Below are 24,445 nucleotides of genomic sequence, written 5' to 3'. Positions count from 1 at the left end.
CCGCAACTGTCCCCAGTGTGTGATGCTCCTCTCCTTGAGTCCACGTGGTCTCATTGTTCAACACTCACCTCTGAGTGAGGACATATAGTGTTTGGCTTTGTGTTCTTGTGTCAGTTTGCTGAGAATGATGGTTTCCAGATTCATCCAAGTCTCTACAAAGTACACAAACTCATCATTTTTTTATGACTGCATAGTATTCCATGGTGTATATGCACCACATTTTCTTTGTCCAGTCTATCATTGATGGGCATTTGGGTTTATTATTATTTTGAGATGGAGTCTTGCTCTCTTGCCCAGGCTGGAGTGCAGTGGCAGGTTCTTGGCTCACTGTAACCTCTACCTCCCGGGTTCGAGCCATTCTCCTGCCTCTGGCCTCCCAAGTAGCTGGGACTACAGGCACATGCCACCACGTCCAGCTAATTTTTGTATTTTTAGTAGAGATGAGGTTTAGCCATATTGGCCTGGATGATCTCACTCTCTTGACCTCATGATCCACCCACCTTGGCCTCTCAAAGTGCTGGGATTACAGGCGCGCACCACCACACCAAGCTAACTTTTGTATTTTTATCAGAGACGGGGTTTTAACATGTTAGCTAGGCTAGTCTTGAACTCCCGACCTTCAGCAATCCACCCGTCTCGGCCTCCCAAATTGCTGGGATTACAGGCATGAGCCACTGCACCCGGTCACCTTTTAACAAATGCTTAGTTGTCCCATTGTTAGCTCTGTCACATACATTTATTCTTGTCTTCCTTAGTTCTTATGAGCAATTACCTGGGACCTAGCTCATGGTTTCCACAATAGCCTGTCCATCATGATGAGAAATAATTCATAAGTTGTGGGAAGAAATTTTTCTTCAGATTGCTCTTGACTTTGGAATATCGGTGGTCATGCTGTAAAATCATAGATGATTCATTATGAGGGGGTCAGGATCCAGTCTAGCCAGAATAAACTCATCACACTTTGTGGCTGCCCCTTGGCCTCTGCCACTCAGTGCTCTGGGAGTGTTGATGTGGTGCAGGAAGCTGAATGAACACTGGCCCCCAAATTAGGAAGCCTGCATCCCAGACTCAGCTTGATCTTTTGTAAGCCTGCAGTCTTCAATAAACAAGACCACTGAAATTAATTATTTTCAAGGTCTCTTCTAGTTCTGAAGGGAGGTAATTATTTTTTAAATACAAATTTGGTACCTACCCATTGTAATAAATAAAGGAATAAGGAAAGGGATAAAGTAAAAAGTGGAAGTTCTCCTACCTGCCCCTTAGGTCCTAAAATGTAAAATTGTAAAGGGTAAATCTCTGGGCTTGAAAATTGTTGAGGCAATCTGTCATGATGGCAAGATCTAGCCCTGTTTGGTTTTCTAAGCAGTTTTCTCTAGTGTCCTCTGCTATAGGACAGAACTATTTGCAGGGAAGGGATGTGAGTTTGGGTCTCTGTCTCCCTCTTGCAGTATGCTGCCATGGTTGACCTCAGAGCTATCATGCCTCGTTTCTAACACCTTGTCTTCGGTAGTGTTTTTTCTTCTTCAGGTGCTTGAAAGTTAGCTCTCTTACCTTCTCTCTTTTTTTCTACTCTTCCTCTTCTTCCTTTTCCTCCTTCTCTTCTTTCTCTCTCTTTTTCTTCATTTCTGCAGAGATATCCTAAAAATAACTAAACATAGCTCCCCGTGAGAAAGAAGATTCATATTGCAGATTGTGTCAGTGTTTTAAAAAAATAAAATAATTCTGTTGGTAAAAATCAACAAATATTTACTGAGTGCTTGCTCTGTAGAAGGCATCAAGCTGAATACTAGAATGAGGTATCATAATGTGACATTAAAATAATATATGTAGCAGGCCAGCTCAGTTCAAAGTGAAGGATGAGGAAGAGTTCTGGGTATCCTGGAACCTGGCACTTTTTGCTGAGCTCAGAAGGACCCAGATGTTGAAGAGAATGCTTTTTCCAAGCTCCCAGAATAAGTGTATGAGAAATGTAAAATTTAGGTCCACTGTTGGCCTTCTCTCCAAGGCCAGTCCCAAAGGGTTCCCTGTTTGCCCTTAGGCCTGACTTGGTTTCCCTTGGTGACCATGGCAGCTCTTTGAGCTTGAGTGGATGGTGAAGTTGGTTGCAGACTTTTGTCTCTTCTATCAGCTTCATTGGTGGGATTTAGACTCAATTGCTCATTGGATAGGGAATCTGAACACGCCATTCAAAATAAGGGAGTTTCATCTTTCGGGTTATTGTGGTGGGGGTAATCACCTATCAGAACCTCTGCTTTTTGTGATGATTAGAGGAACGTGCTTCCTGCTGCCCCATAGTATACCAGGAGACAGGAGGCCTCTCCTTGTGCTAAGGTTTATTTGGAGCTCATCTATATTTATAATCCTTTCCTGCCCTTGGCTTAATTACACAATGGGGGAAATTTACTTATAAAATAACTTATTTGATAACACTAAAGAACTTGCTGTGTGCCAGGCACTGGGCTAAACACCCACTGGCACCTGAGGCAGGTGCTATTGTGATGTCCCTTTACAGCTGAGCTGCTGAAGGTTGGAGAGCACATGTGATTGCCAGGGTCACTTCGCCAATGAGTCTTGCAGTTAGAAATCAGCCTTGGACAGCTTGACTCTAGAGTTTACACCTTCACCTTGATCCTTCTGGTATCATCCATCTCTGCAGCTCCGCATCTAACAGATTTAGGCCTCATGGGCCTGGCTATGGTTACATGGCATGTACCAGTGGTAACAAGCAGCAAAGCTATTTTTCAGACACACGCAGACACACGCAGAGCATTAGATGACTATATTGTTTCACTAGTTCAGGGTCATGCAGATCCTGACATGACCGTGTGGAGAGAGTTCTCAAAGTTGAGCCAAAGCATTTGGTCCTATGCTAGGCTTTTCTAAGCTTCGGTCAACTCATATGTGAAATGAGGACAGTGACACTTGGTGCTTAAATTGTATAACATATGAAGCAGAGACAGGCTCACGTATAATTGATTCTCTGTTCATTTAATTTCCTTTCCCTTTTCCCAGTTGACTCTTCTTCCTACCTCCTCCTATTTCCTGATTTTATTTCTCGCTGTCACAGTAATTCAATGTATCTGTTCCCAGGCTGTAGTTCCAAGTAAGAAGAATAAAGCAAAACTAGATGTGTTTTTGGCAATCTCAAGCTCTCAGGGGGAGCTTTTTTTGTGTCTGTAAACTGTGATTGGATCCCACACCGGGTGGACCATCTTTCCTGGAGTGATGGAGAGAAAGGAGTGCCCAACCAGGAGACAGATGTGTCGGTATCTGTAAGGTGACCTACGAGTGGAAAACACTCTTGCTCTGATTTTCCTTTCTCCTGGGAGCCTGCCTTCTTCATCAGCAGCCCACTCTGACCTCCTGTGCCCTTACGCGTGTGGTTTAACTGGAGCTGGTGAAAATGATGACTAGTCTATTGTGCATCTGGCTGGGGCATTTAATCCACTGTGGAGACAGCCTTATTAGAGGAAATGGAATGCAAGTTATGCTTATCATGGAGAGAGCGTACTAGGGCCCATCCTGGACATCTTGTAAAAGAATTAATGCCGGGTGCGGTGACTCATGCCTGTAATTCCAACACTTTGGAAGGCTGACACAGGTGGAGCACTTGAGATCAGGAGTTCGAGGCCAGCTTGGCCAAAACAGTGAAACCCTGTCTCTATTGAACATACAAAAATTAGCTGGGCACGGCCATGTACAACTGTAATCCCAACTACTTGGGAGGCTGAGGCAGGAGAATCACTTGACCCCGGAATGCGGAGGTTGCAGTGAGCTGAGATCACACCACTGCACTCCTGCCTGGGTGACAGAATGAGACTCCATCTCAAAAAAAAAAAAAAAAAAAAAAAAAAAAGAATGAATAGATTTACAACCTTTTCTGCAGCAGGATTTCCAGGAAATAAACTGGGAAATGGTGGCAATGAATGATGACAATGAATGAACAAATTAATAATGGCAAATGCATGTAGCATCCAACTGTAATTTTGTTGGAAAATCAGAAATAAAAATACGCCTTTAAGAGGCATAAATCACCAACAATTATATGACTGTGAATCAGTCTTTCATTTTTTTATTTTGAAATAACTTTATCCATATAGAAAAGTTGCAAAAATAGTATAGAGAGTTCTCTGATGCCCTTCACTCAGCTTCCCCTACCGTTAACATATTATATAACCATAGTATAATTATTCGAACTAAGACATTAGCCTTAGTATAATACTGTTGATTAAGCTACAGTCTTTATTGAGATTTCACCAGTTGTTTTGCTAGTCTTCTGTTCCAGGATCTACCTCAGGATCCCACATTGCATTTCCTCTTCGTGTCTCCTTAGTATGCACCAATTTTTGACAGTCCTCAGTCTTTCCTTAGCTCATGACTTTGACACTGAATACTAATTTTGATGCTCTATTCAGTTCTTATATTTGTTTTATAGTCATTATTACTATATTGTAGTTTTTTGTTTTTGTTTTTTTTTGTTTGTTTGTTTTTTGTTTTTTTGTTTTTTTTTTTTTTTTTTTGAGACAGAGTCTTGCTCTGTCACCCAGGCTAGAGTGCAGTGGTGCAATTTCAGCTCACTGCAGCCTCTGCTTCCTGGGTTCAAGTGATTCCCGTGCCTCAGCCTTCTGAGTAGCTGGGACTATAGGCGCGCACCACCCTGCCCAGCTATTGTTATTTATTTATTTTTATTTTATTTTTTGAGATGGAGTTTTGCTCTTGCTCTTGTTGCCAAGGCTAGAGTGCAATGGCACAATCTCGGCTCATCGCAACCTCTGCTTCCGGGGTTCAAGCGATTCTCCTGCCTCTGCCTCCAGAGTAGATGGGATTACAGTCATGTGCCACCATGCCCAGCTAATTTTGTATTTTTAGTAGAAACGGGGTTTTTCCATGCTGGTCAGGCTAGTCTTGAACTCCTGACCTCAGGTGATCCACTCACCTTGGCCTCCCAAAGTTCTGGGATTACAGGCATGAGTCACTGCGCCCGGCCTTTTATGTTTTTAGTAAAGACGGGGTTTCACCATGTTGTCCAGGCTGGTCTCAAACACCTGACCTCAGGTGATCCACCTGCTTCAGCCTCCCAAAGTGCTGGGATTACAGGCATCAGCCATCGTGCCCGGCCTGTAGTAACATTTTTTCACTTAGCTTCCCATCATAAGAAATTTTTAATGTAGGCTATATTAAATGGCTGGAATTTTAGTCTGCAGTAAATTTCAGGGTTTGGTTAAAAACCTTCATTAAAATCTTCAAAATGTTCCCATCACACTTGAAATTAAATCCATTCATCTCACCTTGTGCGGTCTACAAGGCCTTTGGAGATCCAGGCTTAGTCTGCCCCTGCCCTACCACCACTGTGTCTCCACCATTTTCGATTTCTCTCATTATTGGCTAGGTATTTGCTAGCCACATTGATTTGTTTTCCTCATTACTCCTTGCTTGCTTCTTGTCTTACTCTCTTAATAGAATGTGAGCTCCATGAGAGTAGGAACCTCCTCTTGCTCATAGTTGCATCCCAAAGACCCAGAACCATGCCTGACCCAGAGATGCAGCTCAATAATTATGTGTTGATTGAGTGAGTACATTTTCTGAGAAAGCCAGTTAGAGGGAAAGGGAAGCTTCCTTTACCTTTCTTCTGAAGCATTTGAGAAGAAATCTGTCCTGCCACACCGACTCAACAAGAATTTATTGGAGGTGCCTTTGGGGCTTGGCATCATAATAGCTCTTTTGTTAAAGCTATCCTCCTTCCTTTTTTCTCTTTTTAACTTTGTGTTAGGCTGTTCTTGTACTGCTATAGAGAAATACCCTAGACTGGATAATTCATAAGAAAAGAGGTTTAATTGGCTTATGGTTCTGCAGGCTGTACGGGAAGCATAGCACTGGCATCTGCTTCTGAGGAGGCCTCAGGAAGCTTCCAATCATGGTGGAAGACTAAGGGGGAGCAGGCATGTCACATGACAAAAGCAGAAGCAAGAGGGGTAGAGTGGCGCAGGAGGTGGTGCCACATACTCTTTTTTGTTTTGAGAAGGAGTTTCCCTCTTGTTGCTCAGGCTAGAGCGCAATGGTGCAGTCTCAGCTCGCTGTAACCTCCACCTCCTGGGTTAAAATGATTCCCCTGCCTCAGCCTCCTGAATAGCTGGGACTACAGGTGCTTGCCACCACACCCGGCTAATTTTTTGTATTTTAGTAGAGACGGGGTTTCACTTTATTGGCCAGGATGGTCTCGATCTCTTGATCTTGTGATCCGCCCGTCTTGGCCTCCCAAAGTGTTGGGATTGCAGGAGTGAGCCACCACACCTGGCCCACATGCCCTTAAATGTTCAGATCTCACAAACCTCACTCACTTTCACGAGGACAGCACAAGGGGACGGAGCTAAAAATTCATGAGAAATCTGCCCCTGTAACCCAGTCATCTTCCCTCAGACCCCACTTCCAACGTTGGGGATTGTAATTCAACATGAGTTTAGAGGGGACACGTATCCATACTATATTAAATTTGAATAGTATAAGGGACAGACAGCAAAAAAGGATGAGCATTTCAAAGGCATTTAAATTAATTTCAGCTCTGCCACTAAGCCTTTAGTGTGTCTTCTTCATTGAGAAATTCTCCCCTAACTTTCTCTTAAAGGTGTTATGGTAGAACACCTCTTGGCCAAAAGTTTGGGGTGGAATTTGAGTCATTTTTTTTTTTTTTTGAGATGGGGTCTTGCTCTGTCACCCAAGCTAGAGTGCAGTGGTGCGATCACAGCTCACTGCAATCTCCTCCTCCCAGGATCAAGTGATTCTCCTGCCTCAGCCTCCTGAGTAGCTGGAATTACAGGTGCCCACCACCATGCCTGGCTAAGATTCTTTAAAAGATAATAAAATGCCATGGTTTAAACACATTTCTAGTAGTTTTGACAGGCCTATTATTAGTCCATTGTCATAGGAAGGGCAATTGAGGGACAGTCAAAGGGCTTTTACCAGCAGATCAAAAGAAAGGAAGAAGGGCTCCTGAGGACCCACCAGCCAGAAGTACCAGGCAGCAAGCTTCCTTTTAGGCATGTGCCCCATCCCAGGCAATACTTTGTATTGTTAGAGCTGGATGTCAGCCTGTTATATTTGAGACTTGGTCAGGCTTTCATTGTTTGATATATTTTTTTATGAAGTTTACTTAGCCTACCCATGTGGTAGGATTTCCTACCATGAAGCTGCTGTAGATAATCTAACCTGGTGTCGTGGCTAAAAAAGAACATGTATATAGTAATTGTACCCATTCTAAACCAAGAGTAAGACATTGAGAAATGCCAATCAGGCCATTCAGCTGCAATTGGAAATTTAAAACTATCCTTTTCATTTACAAGAAAGAAAATTCACTTCTAGTATGTTATCTTTATCATTGTATTAGGCCATATTGTAGATGAGAACACTGGAGTTTAAAGAGATCAGATAGTAGGTAATAAAAGAAGAGCCAACATCTTTAAAACTATAAGTGTATGTGATCCTGTTTGTGGACCAATAGGGATTATACTAGGTTGATTTAGTGAACTGTGTGAATCATTAATAAATTAAAAAATACGTATTTTTTGTTCCCATGTTTTATATTTATTTCAAGTTTACAATACAACCAAATTTAAGCGCGCAAGGGTTCCTTGAGAAAGAGGGCCAGATATGGATCTGAAAGCTGGGAATTACCTGCTCCTCTTTCTGTCATCAACTTAATTATTTATAATTTGGGGCTAATTACTGTTTCTTTAGGCCACTATATTCTTTACTCAACTAGTTTTAAGTTGTTATTTGTTTTGTTTTGTTTTGTTTTCTTGCTCTGTTGCCCAGGCTGGAGTTCAGTGACACCATCTTGGCTCACTGCAACTTCCACTTCCCACGTTCAAGCGATTCTCCTGCCTCAGCCTCCTGAGTAGCTGGGACTACAGGTCTGCACCACCATGCCCAGCTAATTTTTGCATTTTTAGTAGAGATGGAGTTTCACCATGTTGATCAGGCAGATCTTGAACTCCTGATTTCAGATGATTTGCCTGCCTTGGCCTCCCAAAGTGCTAGGATTACAGGCATGAGCCACTGTGCCCAGCAGTTCTGTTTTTATTATTGTCCGGACCCTATTGTAAAATGAGTTTTTAAGAGACTGATTTGTAAGAGATACAGAATAGCTTTAAGTTTTATTTATTCTTTGTAAATCCAGTTTTGGAAAATAGTTCTTTTAAGAGAACATATGTCATCCCCCTTAAACCTGTATTACTGATAGCATTTATTTGCTTAAAGAGTTTTTTTTCCAGCATGTAGTATTTATGTTCATTTTTGGATACCAAATAAATGTTTACTAAATTAGTGAAACTTTAATGTTTGGCTAAAATGAGACAGAAAGCTGTTTCTTTAAACTTTAGATCCTATTTAAGAAATAGAAATATAACCTATGTTTTTGATTGCCCTTTGATTTCACAAGTGAAGTAGCTATTTAGCTTTTTCGAAAATGTCGCAGAGCTGATGTCATCTTACTGTTCAAGTGTAAAAACCTACATGTGGCAGGTGTATTTTATAGGCTTATAAATACCTGAACTTGCTCACAGGCTGATTACTAGACTTTATAAGTTGCTTTAAAAAGTAAGAGCTTCTTACTAGTGGATTAATACTTACCCATTAATTTTTTTTTTAAATGTGAATTTAATCGGGAAGACCTAGAATAGATTCTTACCAAGTTCAATGTGGTATGACAGTAAACCTCACAGCATAATTTATGAATTCATATATAATATGGCAGAACCGCTGGCTACTATAAACAGCAAAGTGAGAGCATATTCCTAATTCAGACTATCTCATTTTACATTTTTAATAATTAATGGAGCTTTTCATTTTTAAGTGTCACTACTGAAAGTGCTAGCGTGCTCAGCAGTAAGCAGGTGAGTTCAGAATGTTATTTTAAGGTAACAGGGTTCCCACTGACAACAGAAGTCAAAGGATGGACAGGAAGCACACTTCCTATTAGAAAGGGGAACCATCATGATGAAACAGACAGAGACTTTGTGGATTGTTCTCTCCAACCCTTTGTGCAAAGGCTGTGTTGCTGGTACCAGGCAAATGTTTCAGTGCTTGAAAGCTCAGAAAAGTAAGGGTGAGGGTGAAGAGAAGTGTGTTGATAGGGGAAATTGCTAAACTCTTAGATGGACTGATTGCATTAGTTATTAAAAGACTAACAATTCATTTTTACGTTTTTACATTTGGAGAAGCATCTGGATATTGGTAGACCTTGCAGAGGCAGCTTTGTTGTTTGATCTGAGAATTGTTTGAGGGATAGAGAAGAGGAAGAAGGGATTCCTTGAGGAATGCTACCTCCTTTACAGATAATTGAGGGCTGTTTGTGAGGGAATGTGCATAGTCAGCCACGGTCTGGGCCATCTTCATACTTAAACTTTTTTCTTGTTTGCTTTCTATGCTTGGAGTTCTGATTCTCCAAATGTTGAATAATAACCATTCCGAATTAGTCAAGCACTATTGGATGGGGTTTGTGGGACAGAGTAAAACCTGTATGACAAGACCTCTGCCTTCTGCTCTGAGATCTGACGCCTGATCAGGCCACCATCATTCGGCAGCCCATATACTAAAATTGGAACCATACAGAGGGGATTATCGTGGCGCCTGCGCAAGGATGACATGCAGATGCGTGAAGCGTTCCATATTTTTAAAAGGAATTTCAGGTGATAAAAACGTTCTAAAAAAAAAAAAATAGATGTAAACCACACACCGTTCTTTCCCAAGGAGACAAGTGCTTTCCCTGTAAGACATTTTTAATTCATGAATTTTTCAAGTACCCGTTATGTACGTCATCTTTTGGTTTTGAGGTATAGTAGTTGTGTGTTAGAAGATTAACATAAAAGGTATGAATTCTGTGCCTTAAGGAATTTTGCAGGAAACATTGCCTGTGTTAAGACAGATTTTGGATATATTTTCTGAGGTCATAAGGTATAAAAGAGCTGTCATAGTGGAGGATATTTATTCCTGGGAATGACATAGATTTCAACTGATGGCAACTTTGATTGGTAGTGGCTTCCTGGACTGCTGTGTTAGAAGAATTCTAAGCATTCCTAAATTCAATGGGAAATAAATCTATTACATTAGTCTGTCACAGGTATCAGTCTTACTATTATTGCTATTCCTGGTTTGTCTATTCTTCTTACATGAAACTAGTTGAGTAGAGACTTAGCATAGCTAGTATTTAGATGAGTTCCAAATTTGTGTTCCGAGAATTAAATCAATCAAAATTAAATTTGAGCACTTGCCTTGTAAGAGATGCTGTGAAAGTAACACATTTTCAAAGTTAAATGGAAGCGTTAAATGGAATAAGACCTTGAATGGTGAGAAATGGTCAAACAACTACTATAAGAATTACGAGGGAGAGAATACCATGCCAAGAGTCTTGCAAATCAGGGATACTAAAGAATGATGAGGCAGAGTTGGTTTTATGTAAGCAAAAGCAAATAGCAGGAAGTGTAGCCTTTTTAAAGAAATCTCAGTACCATAGCCTGTTGGGAGAGATTATTTGTGATTTGGAGAAATGGAAGCCACCAGCAAGTGGTGGCGGGCTTGGAAGTGATGGATTTTTTTCATGGTCTTTTTCTTCTGACTCTGAGATTATAGGTCCCTAGAAGGTAAAAATCTGGCCTTTCATTCCACAAACTTTTGTTTTGTTTTGTTTTGTTTTGTTTCATTTTGTTTTGTTTTGAGATGGACTCTTGCTCTGCTGCCAGGCTGGAGTGCAGTGGCACGATCTCGGCTCACTGCAACTCTGCCTCCCCATTCCACAAAGTTTTATCCAGCTGCTCCTCATGTGCCAGGCACCATATTAAGATGACAAGACTTGGTTTGGACTCTGTCCTTGATGTGATTCTTCAGAACAGAGCAGGAATAGGGAAGGGAAGAAGGGAATGATATTTGTTGGTGCCTACGTGCCTCTTAAAGAAAGTTACTCTTAACTCCATTATACAGAAGAGAAAAACCAAGGCTCAGAAATGTTAGTTTGCCCATGGTCAGCCAACAGAACTAGATTTGAATCTAGGTCTCTCCCACTTGGAATTCTAGCTTCTTTTCACCAGAGTTCCTATAAGTACACTTTGATCAACTGGTATATTTATAGGCCTTTTTTATTTAATTTTTTTTCTTTGCTCAGAGCCAGAAATGGAATGTTCTTTTAGTTCTTTTTTGAAAGATACATTTAAAGTCAGCTTTTTTAATTGAAGCATAATGTATATCCATAAAAAGTCCACAAATCTTAAATGTCCATCTTGACCAGTTTTCACAAAGTGAACACATCCTTCGTTACCACTTCCTAGAGTAGAAGCTAAACACAGAATAATTTTTTTTCTTCACACTTCTTTTTTTCCTATTTCTTTCTCCTTTCCCTTTCTCTCCTATTTCCCTCTCCCTCACCTTCTCCACACCACCCCATTTTTTCTAGCTGAAGCATTCTCTTGGACTTCTTGATCATAGAATTTAGTCCCAAGGATTTTTATGAAGCCACCTTGTGTTGGGGAGGTGGGTCATATTCTGAGGTGCCCCTCTTACTTTAGTTATAAGAGAGTAAATGTGCCTCGAGTGGTGGCTCAGGCCTGTAATCCCAGCACTTTGGGAGGCCTACGTGGGCAGATCACAAGGCCAGGAGTTCAAGACCAACCTGGCTAACGTGGTGAAACCCCATCTCTACTGAAAATACAGAAAAAAATTAGCTGAGCATGGTGGCATGAGCCTATAATCCCAGTTATTCAGGAGGAAGCTGAGGCAGGATAATCACTTGAACCTGGGAGGCGGAGGTTGCAGTGAGTAGAGATCACATCATTGCACTCCCGCCTGGGCAACAGAGGGAGACTCCTGGGAAAAAAAAAAAAAAAGTAAATGTAAGAGTGACATGAAGCCGGGCGCGGTGGCTCAAGCCTGTAATCCCAGCACTTTGGGAGGCCGAGGGGGGTGGATCACGAAGTCAAGAGATCGAGACCATCCTGGTCAACATGGTGAAACCCCGTCTCTACTAAAAATACAAAAACATTAGCTGGGCATGGTGGTGCGTGCCTGTAATCCCAGCTACTCAGGAGGCCGAGGCAGGAGAATTGCCTGAACCCAGGAGGCGAAGGTTGCGGTGAGCCGAGATCGCGCCATTGCACTCCAGCCTGGGTAACAAGGGCGAAACTCCGTCTCAAAAAAAAAATAAAAATAAAATAAAAAAAGAGTGACATGAATCATGAGTGTTGATTTCATTCTATATTAAGTCACATTCCAACATTTATTACATAACTAGAATGTACCAGCTTCTATGATATTTTAAAGAATATACCCATTTCAAGCTTCACAAATATTCCCATTTTACACATAAAGCAATGAGTATGTTTATGGGTTAAAGTGACTTACCTAAGAATATGCAGTCTAGTAAATGGTAGACTTCCTTATACTCATCCACTTTTCCTTAAAATACATCACAGCTGCCTGCTTTTACCTTCATTCTTTGTTAAACATAAGTTTGCATGCTTAAAAATAAAACTAAATTAACAGAGAAGGACAAAGGCACACCAGGTTTGTTATAGGAACTGCTTTTTTCTTCCCTTTCTTTTTTAGAAAAAGAACTTGGATTCCAGATAATCGTAGTCCTGGAAATAGGACAAAGTTTCATATTTGAGAAGCTATTCTCACGTTTCCAGTTATCCTTAGGAGCTGGTCTTGGCAGCCATGTTTAGTATCACTGTTAGTTTGAAGCTGTTGCAACTGATTTTCTTAGCAGAACCAGAAGTTCCTGAAGAGACACTGAACAATAAGTCATATTCTTTATGTTCTAGTTAATTACAGACAAATTTTAAGAACTTCACGTCAGTTACTGTCCCTTGAGTAACCCATGCCCATGTTCCTTAGAAATGCTTTATGTACTTTTTTTTTTTTTTTTTTTGAGACAGAGTCTCACACTGTTGGCCAGGCTAGAGTGTAGTTGCATGATTTTGGCTCACTGCACCCTCTGCCTCCCGGGTTCAAGTGATTCTCCTTGCCTCAACCTCTAAGTTGCTGGGATTCTGGATGCGCTGTACCACACTCATCTATTTTTTTGTAGTTTTAGTAGAGACGAGGTTTCACTGTGTTGGCCAGGCTGGTCTCGAACTCCTGACCTCATGACCTGCCTGCCTCGGCCTCCCAAAGTGCTGGGATTACAGGCATGAGTCACCGTGCTGGCCCTAAGCCACTGTGCCCATCCCTACTTTACATACTCTTTGAGAATTGATACAAATGAAGTTCAAGAGAAGTACATCTAAGAATTTCACTGTTTTCAGCTTCTGCCATTAGAACAACTATTACAGTTTGAATTTTTTGGCTGAAGGCCTACTTCATTATTTTTAGTTCTTTCTCATGCTTTTGCAAACCCAAGAACACTAACATGTTGGAATTGAGCCTGTCCTTATATTCCTGATTAGAGATGCCATTTAATTTGATATTTTGATAAAGACTGTCTATGGCAAGTTGTCGTAGGACTAATTTCTCTAGAAAAGCAAGAGTCTGAACAAAAAGGAGGCAATAGGGATTTAAGTATAGGTCACTGGAGATTGAAAATAATTTTTAACACTGACTCCTTTCTGGAATGCCATATTAATTAATGTTTAGTTGAATCCATGGTAAATCTTTAAATGCGCGTGTGTTTGATTTTAATAGCTGATTCTAACTCAGAGCTGATCGCCACTTTGGGAAATTTATAAAATGTTCTAATACATTAATAATAAACATAGAGTTTCTAAGTGGAAAATGAGAGTATTTTCTTTTCTCCCTTCATTTATCTGGGAGTTTTGGCTCACCAAGGAGGTGTGTTGTATAAATGTCTGGACAATCCATGGAGCTGAGTTGGCATTAGAGTCAAGTAACACTCCTCCTCTTTCCACGTTCCTAAATATCTTCAAAGGCATTGGGGGTTTCACCTTAGCAGCTTCCTATTTTGTCTTCTCCTTAGTTTAAACCTTCAAATATAGCCGAACATGGTAAAACACTCCTCAAATCGGGGAGTACCAGAAAGACCAGATACGTGGTTTCATGCTGCTTTTGTGCTAGGCACAGATCTAGGCAAAAACAATGTTGTGTGCATATTAAGAGCTTAAATACAGATGGAATGAATGAATGATTTATGACAGAGCGGGTTTTGGAGCTTGGTAGTAATACACAGAAATCTCAGAATCATGCCTGTTCGTGGAATAAAAAGTAAACAACTTTTCTTTGTAAGGTTAGAGACTGGATGGGAAAATCAGGAATATCTACGACGCTAAAGAAAGAAGTTCCTTATGCCCAGATTGTTGGGTGTATTTGCAACATTCCTCTCATTGCCTGACAATGATAGGGATTTTATTTAAGGATATGTGTGCTAAATCAAGAGCCTGAGTTTTTCTTTGGAGGTAATGGAAGAGAAAGGAAAATAATGAATGGAAGAAGATGCCTAATATATTGATGTTTCACCCGTGAATCCTCTTTCCTCTCTGCACAAGGTCAGTGGAGGTTGTAGCAGGTCATTATATTGTTTTCCTAATACGTTTTGCCATTTATTTTGTTTGCCTGGGAAGCCATAAAAGTGCTGGTGTGAGCTAATTATTGTAACAATGCATGGCCAAGTCAACAATGACATCATAGAAGATGCTGGGCTCTTAATGGAACTGAAAAATTCCTATCACCTAGTGGCATCATAGCTGTTATACTGTCTTGGCACAATGCATTGCTCACACATTTGTGGTGAATGTGTGGCAAATCTACTGTATTGCCATTTTATGAAAGTATAACACATACGATTATGTACAGTACATAATACTTGCTAATGACAATAAATGACCATGTTACTGGTTTATGTATTTACTATACTGTAATTTTTTATTGTTATTTTAGAGTGCACTCATTCTACTTATTTAAAAAAAAAAAAAAAAAGTTACCTGTAAAACAGCCCCAGACAGGTACAATTTCAGAAGACGGCATTGTTGTCATGGGAGATAACAGCTCCATGCATGTTCTTGTCCCTGAAGATCTTCCAGTGGGACAAGATGTGGACATGGAAGACAGTGATATTGATGATTCTGACCCTGTGCAGGCAGTAGGCTAATGTGTGTGTTTGTGTTTTAGCTTTTAACAAAAAAGTTGAACAAGTAAAAATATATATATAGAGAGAAAAAGTTTACAGGCTGGGTGCAGTGACTCATACCTATAATCCCAGCACTTTGAGAGGCCAAAGCAGGTGGACTTCTTGAGCCCAGGAGTTTGAGACCAACCTGAATAACATAGCGAAACCTCATCTTTACCAAATATGCAAAAAATTAGCCACGTATGTTGGTGTATGCCTGTAGTCCCAGATCCCTGGGAGGCTGAGGTGAGAGGATCACCTGAACCTGGGAGGTCGAGGCTACAGTGAGTTGTTACTGTGCTACTGCACTCCAGCCTAGGACATGGAGTGATATCCTTTCTCAAAAAAAAAAAAAAAAAGAAAAAAAAAAAAAAAATTTTTTTTACACATATAAAAAGTGGGTTTTTTTTTAAAGCGGAGTTTTATTATAAGAGAGTCAAAAAGTTTAAAAGTTTGTAAGGTAAAAAAGTTATAGTAAGGTAAATTATTATTGAAAAAAGGAGAAAATAATAAATTTAGTGTAGCCTGAATGTACAGTGTTTATAACAGTGCACAGTCATGCCCTAAGCTTTTGCATATGCCCACCATTCACTCACCCAGAGCAATGTCCACCTTGCAAGCTCTGTTCATTTTAAGTGCCCTAAATAGGCATACCTTTTTTTATGTTTTATATCGTATTTTTACTGTACCTATTGAATTTTTAGGTATGTTTTGATACATAAATACTTACCGTGGTGTTAAAACTGCCCAGAGTATTCAGTACAGTAACATGAGGTACAGATTTACAGTCTAGGACGTACAGGCCACACCATATATCCTAGGTGTGTGGTAGGCTGTACCACCTAGGTCTGCATGAGTACACTCTATGATATTCACTCGACAACAAAATCTCCTAATACTGCATTTCTCAGAAGGTAATTCCATTGTTAAGTGACACATGACTGTATTCTATCTAAAAGAGTGCCCTGGTCCCTGGAAAATGCCGGATTTGATACTCTAGATCTCATTTCTTGCAGACCAGAATGCTGGCTTCACTGTAACTTTTTACTGAGTCCTCTCTGCTTCATATAAGACTGAGTTTTGTACAGAGTTTACCTTGGTAGGAATTGGCGAATGCTCTTAGTATAGCAGGCTTTTGGGGCAGGCAGAGCTGTGCTTGAACCCTAGATGTGTCAAGATTACTTGAGGAAAAGAATTTAAAACACTTAGCGTCAATAAGTACCAATAAATGGTAGCTACTAGTTTGCTAATATTAATTTTCCCTTTTCTTCAGCCTTTGTTTACTCTTAGTCCCAGGAGCCACCAAATTTACTATTGCTGAATGTGTGGCACTCAGGCTTATGCGAGCAGAGGGCTTAGGAACAGCAGCCTGTGCTATGGAAGCTGGGTCTCTGGCTGGCCCCAGGCCTCTGCTGACTCCAAGCCGAAGGATTGAATTCACTCACTTTGGCAGCTGCAACTTGGCAAATGTAGCAGCTTAGCCTGTTTGTCAGTGAGGGGACTGACTGCAGGGTGGAATGGAGACCTACCCCAGAATTAGACTTGAGGTGGTCAGCAGCCTCCAACAATGAATTTATTTCATGACCTCACCCCTAAGGCTCCACCCTGTCTCCCACCATTCTTAGTCATGAATTGGAATGAACTCAGGAAGCATCCATGCCCAGGTGTCCTCTGGCAGACAATAATCATACAATAAGATTGTTTTGAACTTGCTGTTAAAAACAATGTGAAGCGCTTCCTCATTTGATTTTTCTGTAGGAAAAGCATGTGGTGTGTATAAAATCCCATGCCTTTCGGGAGAAACAGTGCTGATGTTGCCTTAGCAAATGTCATTGCTCTGCTTCGCTGGGCGCTTCCAGACCATCATTCAGCTCAGGCGTCATTTCTAGTCATCTTTCCTGACCTCTTGGCAGGATTTTTCTGCTCTGGGCTCCCACAGAACACTTCTCTTCAAGCACCCACCACATTATGGGGACATGAACTGTTTACACATTGGATTCCCCACTGTGACACATGCCCCGTGAAGGCAGAGACCTTCCTGTAGTCACTTTGGTGAATGCATCTCTTAGCCCAGCACCTGGCATGTGGTGGGACCTCAGTCCATTTTGCTGTAGTTGAATGGAGAACCTCACCAGCTCATCAGGGGGCTCTCTTGCTCATGTAACTACAGTTTGAGTTTAGATCCACTCTTATGAGCACACAGTAAGATATTTTGACGCACAGTGGCAAACAGTGCTCAAGTTGCCACATATGGCCATTTTTCTCAGACATGTACTTTCCTGACTTCCCAGCCCTGAAAGGTGGCATCATCTAAGACACCTGAAAGCTGATAAGCTTTTGGTTGCATTTATCTTGCTGCTCCTTGAAACACAGGCCTTAAGGGCCTTTGAGACATAATCTTCAGTTTCCCCCAACCCCTAGTTGGATTAATAGATTTATGTAGCTGTTGAACACAAGCTGTCTCAGAATGCTTGTGTTTTAACTCAGTAGGAACCCAGCTGATCCTTTCGAAAGCAACTTTTAAGAGAAGCTGATGTCCTGTGAACACGTTAGCAAGCTGTCATTGTGACTTTGTCAGCATGCTCATCTCAGAGCATCTGCAGACTCATTTTGAGATTGCCTAATTATTTATACACGCAGATTTCTCTCTTTTCTGGCGTTGGGCTGAGATGAAGCCGGTTCTTAAGTATGGGGTAGATATATTGTGAATGCTTTGTCATTAAAATAGGTCACTTTTCTGTTTTGCTCCTGAAGCTAGTATTAGACAATTATATTTCTCCCAGCTTCTAGAGCTATAAAACCATATTTTTAAAAACTCACCTTTCCAGTGTTTGCAAAATGTGAGCACAACATATACTACTGCCAGTCTAAAATGTGTGTGTTTAGACAGAGAATGTAAATTTAATTCTAGTAAGTGCTTATTCTAAAGACCATCTTCTCTCCAGCGTAAATATGTGCTTATCAGTATAGAATAAATGTATTCAAAGAATAGGAGAGTAAATGGCCTTTTATTTAAATGGCTTTTTTTTCCCTTTGGGAAATAGTGAAAGCTTCATTATCAATCACTTCATTTTCACCAGCGTCAGATTTAGAGGGTAGAAAAAGGAAGCCTTTGGGGGTCAGTGTTTTGAATCAAAACAAATCAGAAATTGGTAAAACTGTAGTTTCCTGACTATTTACTGACCTGATTGGAGTCATTTTCTTAGCTTGGAAGAGCTGTGTTCATTCATTTTTATTTTTATTTTTTCCTGCAGTCTGGGTCTAGTAGGTAATGTGGAAACCATGTACCATAAATAAATTGTTGCAAGATAACAAATAGAATTGGAATCTCTGCTTGCATTTGCCTGAGAGTGTGTGTGTGTGTGTGTGTGTGTGTGTTTCCTTATATCCTGCTCTGCCTGACAAGACCAGTCATGTGCTTTTTAGGATGTTTTGTGTCCTAACTTAAAAAACCTCATGAGATCCACAGTCATTCACACATTTTATCAAACCTAGAAAAGTGACAGTGGGAAAATAAGTTAGAATTCAACTTGTTGTACAGGTATAATTAAACAATGGCTGAATCAAAAAGAGCCTTCACAATGTGAAAATACCACAATTCTGTTAACCAGACTGCATTTGTAGTTTTCCGTCTAATCTAATGCATTCACGACTTTCAAGTCCCTAGCTCCTTCTCTCCACCAAGTTTGCAGGATTGAAACTAGGAAAAAGGGCAAACATCTAGAACATCCCCCAGCTGGCCTTGCCTGGGACAGTGTGCCCACCAACTCACAGGAAGGAACTTCCTCCAATGAACAGGATCTTCACACATTACTTCTGAGAGCAAAGAAATAAGAATGGAGACCCCAGTATGGGATCTTGGAAGCCCCCAGAATGTATGTGGCTAATTTGAAGCTTTGGTTGTTAAAACAGCACTGTGACACCTCTGATTTTGAGTTCACTCTATGCACTGTGGGTCCATGGGAGACAACAGGATGTGGTGGAAAGAGGACACTTTGGGGTCAAGAAAAATTAAGGAGCCATTCCTGGCTTTGCCTTCTAGACAAATGACTTTATCTTTTATCTAGAAAATGGGTATAACAAGAAGAACAATAATCACTTAGAAAGCATTTTGTGCTGAGTCTTATGTTCAATAATATTCTTACCTATGAGGTAGGTTCTTGCATTTAAAGTGGACCAAACTTGAGGCTTAAAAATGCTAGGTGGCTGGTTGTGGTGGCTCACACCTGTGATTCCAGCACTTTGGGAGGCTGAAGAGGGCAGATCACCTGAGCCCAGGAGTTCACGACCAGCCTGGCCAATATGGTGAAACCTCAAAACCTTGTCTCTACTAAAAATACAAAAATTAGCTGGGCGCGGTGGTGCACCCCTATAATCCCGGCTACTCAGGAGGCTGAGGAGGGATAATTTCTTGAACCTGGCAGGCGGAGATTACAGTGAGCCGAGATCAGGCCACTGGACTCCAACCTAGGTGACAGAGCAAGACTCTGTCTCAAAAAAAAAAAAGAAAAGAATAAAGCCAAGTAATGGGCCACAAAGACACTCTTGGAAAGTGGTAGATCTGATACTTAAAGCAAGGCCTGCTTTAGATCCAGAGCTCAAGTCCTTAGCCAATGTGACCTTTCAGATTACTCCAAGTGTTCATCGACATAACACAGGAACAGTGCCTAGCACAGATTCCGGCACACAGGGGACCTGCAGTAAAGATAAACCCACTTTGGCACTTTGGCTCATGGGGGAAAGCAGTCAGCCCTTAGCTTGTCCCTTAGCAGCAAGAGTGCCACACCATCTGATGCATGACTACCAGCTACTTTTGAATCTGCTCGGAAGTACAATGTGCATGCTCTGTGCCCTGCTGGATATGAATTTTCTCATTTCTACAAGCTCTAGGTCACAGGGAATACAGCCACACGCAGCTAGTATGGACAGAACAACTAGTTCTGGTTGAATTATTCAGTTCTTAACTGTCCGCAGCTTTGGCATCTTAGAAACACAGCCTTAGCCTTGCATTCTTTCCACTTGAAAAATATAATGTAGGTGCCCAGCAGGGAAATTCCGTGGACAGAATAGCTGGCAAGTGGGGCACTCTTAGAGCAGGGAGGATGCTGAGCAAGTTGGGGTGAAGGGAAACATGGAGGCAGAAGCTGGGGGGCTGGGATCCTGGGTGGCAAGAAGCTAAGCAAAGATTGTCATTCTCCCTTAGGGCTAGAACCTGTGAACCTGAACCCTTTATTGAAGGGCACTGAATTTAGAAGGCTGCTCTTCTGTCTGTCACTTGTTCTTTCTCTCAATGTAATTAAGAAGACTTAGAAGAAGGAATATTGTGCTAAAGCCTAGATAAGAACCGGCTCTCCATCCACCTCCCCAAATCCCTAAAGCCTTGTTTGATTTTAATATTTTTCTTTTGGATTTCACTTTGCTGCTGTGTGAAGGGGCAGCAGGTGGGGAGGGCAGAGAAGAGGGTTCCTGGGGAAGCAGAAACACTTATGGAAACCCATTTTTAATCTGGATGATGGCTCAGTAATGTAAGCTGTGAGAGTTGGCAGAGGAGTGAAAACTGTAGGATTAATGGCCTTGGGTCTAATTCCCTGGTACCTTTTAAAAGGCCAGCTAACCAGCTGGCTTCCTCTGTTTGCTCTATATACACTCGCTCCCATATCTCCATTGTTTTTTGCTTTTCTTTTTGGCTGATTTTTAACTCCCTCTCTGAATCTGAATTTTAGCATCAAAGTAAGGTGAAAGAGAGAGTTGTATGTATATGATGATTTGTATTAAAGATGCTTAGAAATTAATATACTAAAGGAAGACTGGTACTAAAATACAAAAGGTGATGATTTGCATTATAAAGTAATCTGGGTTTTTTGGTATAAGTTGTCTTTAAATAAAAACTCTCCTTGATTTGGGCATGCATGTGTACATATGCACACATATGCATAGACAGGCCTAAGCATGTGTGCCTCAATGTGAGTTTTCAAGTTTAAACCCTTGGAGCATGTGTTTTCTGTACAGGTGGAAATGAAGTCCAACAAATGTTATCAATTCTTGTGAGGTTCCAGATAAAATAGACATGCACGATCTTCTTTACGTTTTACAACATTACTGCTTTCTCCAAGTGCCCATATATATCTCTTTCAGAAACCCATGTGATCTGTAAAGCAGGTAGGCCAATGTGGAATTATATATCTGTGTGCTTTGATCCGCATGTGGGCTGCTGGAAGCTTGAGTGTGCAGGTAATGAGCGTTACTTTGGATGCAAACAGAGGCACTGGGCAGGAAGCAAAAGGAGGGTAACTTTCTCCAGCAAAGGAGGACATGATTAGTGTTTCCAGCGTGAAACCTTTGAAGTGGGTCAGCAGGAAAGGCAGAAAAAGCAAAGCAGCCAGACATCGGAGAATCAGGATGTTTCTTGTTGCCTAGGTTATTCTGATAGACTTTGAAATGCCAGTCCCTATTAGTTTGGTGGGTAAACATTCTCATTATTTTCTGTAATTGGCATTATTATTGGAAGATAATTAACGACAGTAACATTTTCCTATAACACTCAGACCTGGATGGGTCTTAATGACTTCCACTCAGTCTTGCGTGAAGTTGTTTACTGTTTGATTTTTGAGTGCTTGAAACTACTTGGGGTTCTGGTTGTGAGTGGACTCCGCTGGCCCTGCTATGTTTTATAATATAATTGCATTGACCACACCAGTCAAATTGTCTTCGTTCTTTCTGTCCTAGCCTAATGCCTGGCCAGAACAGGCACCCAGTAAAGGGTAGCAGTTATTGCAGCATTTATCAACTACAGCATTAGAACCCGTTTATAACTCCTGTTTATAACTCATGACTGTTTTATGTTCATAGACAATGCTTGATGTTTTTGGATTGTAGAGTGCTTTTTACCAAATCAAGGTAAACCCCACAGAGACCCTGTTAGGGCTGAGCCCAAGCAAGCCAGATGTTATCAAATCACTCACTGTAACTTCACATTCTTCCCTGGTTTACAATGATTTTGATCATGTCATCTAAGATGACATCATGATCTCATTGACAGTGGATTATTAGTTCACCCATCAGAGGTTGTGACAATTGGATACAGCAAACCCAGAAGCTTATAGACATTGCCAGAACCCAGAAGCATACCCAGAAGCATCAATATTTGCCAGTTGATGCTTAATCTAATCAACCTTTTTATATTCAGTGAAACTCTAATATCTACACATTTCCATGTTTATTTTTAGCTCCTTTATCACTTCCTGTCGTTCCCTTTTGCTGTCCCTCACCTCCTCAAATGAGGTTCCAGAATTAAACTGGACATTGTAAGAAGGGAGGCGGCATTATTTAGAGTGTGTTGCCTGTAACACATTTAATTTGCCACAGTTTGGATCAGTCACGGCCTCTCTAACTACAAATGGCAGAGGTGGCTGCCTTGGGAAGAGGCACTCACACTGTCCATTCTCTGCTTTTAAACAGGGCCTGGTCGCGGTTGGAAGGATGTGGCATAACTAATTCATAGTCCCCAAAGGGACATATTTCTCCAGGATTACTTAAAAAGGAATTAAAGGCAGGGAGATGATGGGGGTGGTGTGGAGGGAAGCAGGTAACACTAGGAATATAGGTACAAGTAAGACTGTCTTTTTCATTGTTTCTGTTCATTTTAAAAGCATTGTGAAGTAGAGGTGGATCAGGAAACTTGTGCTGTAATCAACCCCCTTGCTGCCCAAACATTGGCCTCATACACAACTCCAACAGACCCAGCATGGAGGGAAATATTCCAAGGGGTGTTTACTCTGCTGGTGTCAAAGAAAAACACACACACCTGTAGTCCCAGCCACTCAGGAAGCTGCGGTAGGGGGATCGCTTGAGCTCAGTTGTTCAAGACGAGCCTGGACAATATAGCGAAACCTCATCTCAACAACAACAACAAAAAAAGCAAAAGACTAAAGAAAAGAAAGAAAAAGCAAACCAGACAGTGATTAGAGTGGTAAAAACAGATTTTAGTCAGCAGCTATTGCAGTAGGGGCCTAGTTCTGAACACACTTGAACGAGTGAGGAGATACAGCCAAAAGGCAGGGTTAGGGGGTCAGTGGGTAGATAGCCCCTAAAAGGAAATATCAGGAGTAAGGAGGATTCTTGCTAAACAGACCTAACAGGAGTTGCTGAAGGCAGGCCAGGGGGATCAGGTGTCACTTAGGGAATGGTGAGAATGATGAATTCAGTCAGATAACCAGGGTGGGGATTCTTACTAAACTGATGTAACAAGATTTTCACTAAAACTAGGTGATAAGGGTCTGGCAAGGATGGACTTGGAAGATTGAGGCTGATTTCATTTAATCAAGAAGGGAGTCTTGTTACTGGTCACTGTCTCATCTCAGTGACTCAGAAGTACAGCAATGGTGGCAAATGTTTTGCTTACTCAAAGTGTGGTTAGTCCAGGCTGCAGTGAGAGGTGGAAGGCACCAGGGATTGGGGCAGGCTCAAATGTTCATCGTCGCAGGGGATTTAGCAGCCTGCTTGAGTGTAAATATCTTGAATTGATGTTACTGGGCCCTGTGAAGGTCAGCCTTGATCCTTCTTGCCTCACTGCCCAAATTCCATTTTCACCCAGCAATCCTCAGAGGTTTCCAAGTGCCTTTTGTTTCTTCATGCCACTCTCCCTGTAAGCTTTCCATATGGCCTTGGCATGGAACAGGTTTATCCAATCCTGTAGTATTAACAGTATGGCTTTGGCTGTTCTTGGAGACCTTTCCTTCTGTTCAAATGGCTTCTCTGTGCCTCATCTGTTGATATATAGGAAAATGCTCATGTTTTCCCTTTAACTTGATTGTACTTGGAATCTTTTATTTATTTAGCAGAGAGTTCACTTTGAAAAGGAAGATAATGGTGTGTCATAGATATTTCTGTTCTGAAAGAAGTAAGTTCAAGGAAAGAGAAAGGAGTATGCCATTTATTCATGCATCCATCCACTCTCGCCTTTGGTAGACATGTGCACATACCAGTACATTCATGTATGATGTGTACGTGTACTGTCATGTGTCCGCTACTTTGTCAGGAATGTTTAGAATGGAAACAGTGAACACAATTTTAAATGTAGAAGATCGTGCTGATATTTTGGAATAACATCCAAAACCAGGTTCTTGATTTCTCTGTCTTCGCCCTCCCCAACACGCCGCTTCTGCAGTTTTCCCCTCAGTAAAAAGCGAGCCCTTTCTCCGAGTTGCTCAGGCCAACACCCTGCAGTTGTCTTTGACTCTTTTCTTTCTCTCCTGTACATCCCACTCATCTGCACATCCTTTTCTTTGTGTCTCTAAGATATACCCAGAACTCAGCCGGTTCTTACCGCCTCCACTGCTGCTT

General features: G+C 41.3%; 1 protein-coding gene and 1 non-coding gene across 2 annotated transcripts in view; both read left to right on the top strand.

Annotated features, from left to right (window-relative positions):
- The window catches only part of EXT1 (exostosin glycosyltransferase 1), a 311,364-nt gene that overhangs the window by 193,044 nt on the left and 93,875 nt on the right, over positions 1–24,445 (top strand). The window lies entirely within an intron of this gene.
- Positions 9,560–9,669, top strand: LOC116535993. Its single transcript, XR_004262425.1, has one exon. It is a non-coding gene; the product is annotated as a U6 spliceosomal RNA (small nuclear RNA).

Source organism: Sapajus apella, unplaced genomic scaffold (genome assembly GCF_009761245.1).
Source record: "Sapajus apella isolate SASKATOON/1434 unplaced genomic scaffold, GSC_monkey_1.0 scaffold3, whole genome shotgun sequence".
Lineage (NCBI taxonomy): Eukaryota > Metazoa > Chordata > Mammalia > Primates > Cebidae > Sapajus > Sapajus apella.
The sequence above is the reverse complement of the archived record's forward strand: the minus strand, read 5'-3'. Positions and strand labels throughout refer to the sequence as shown.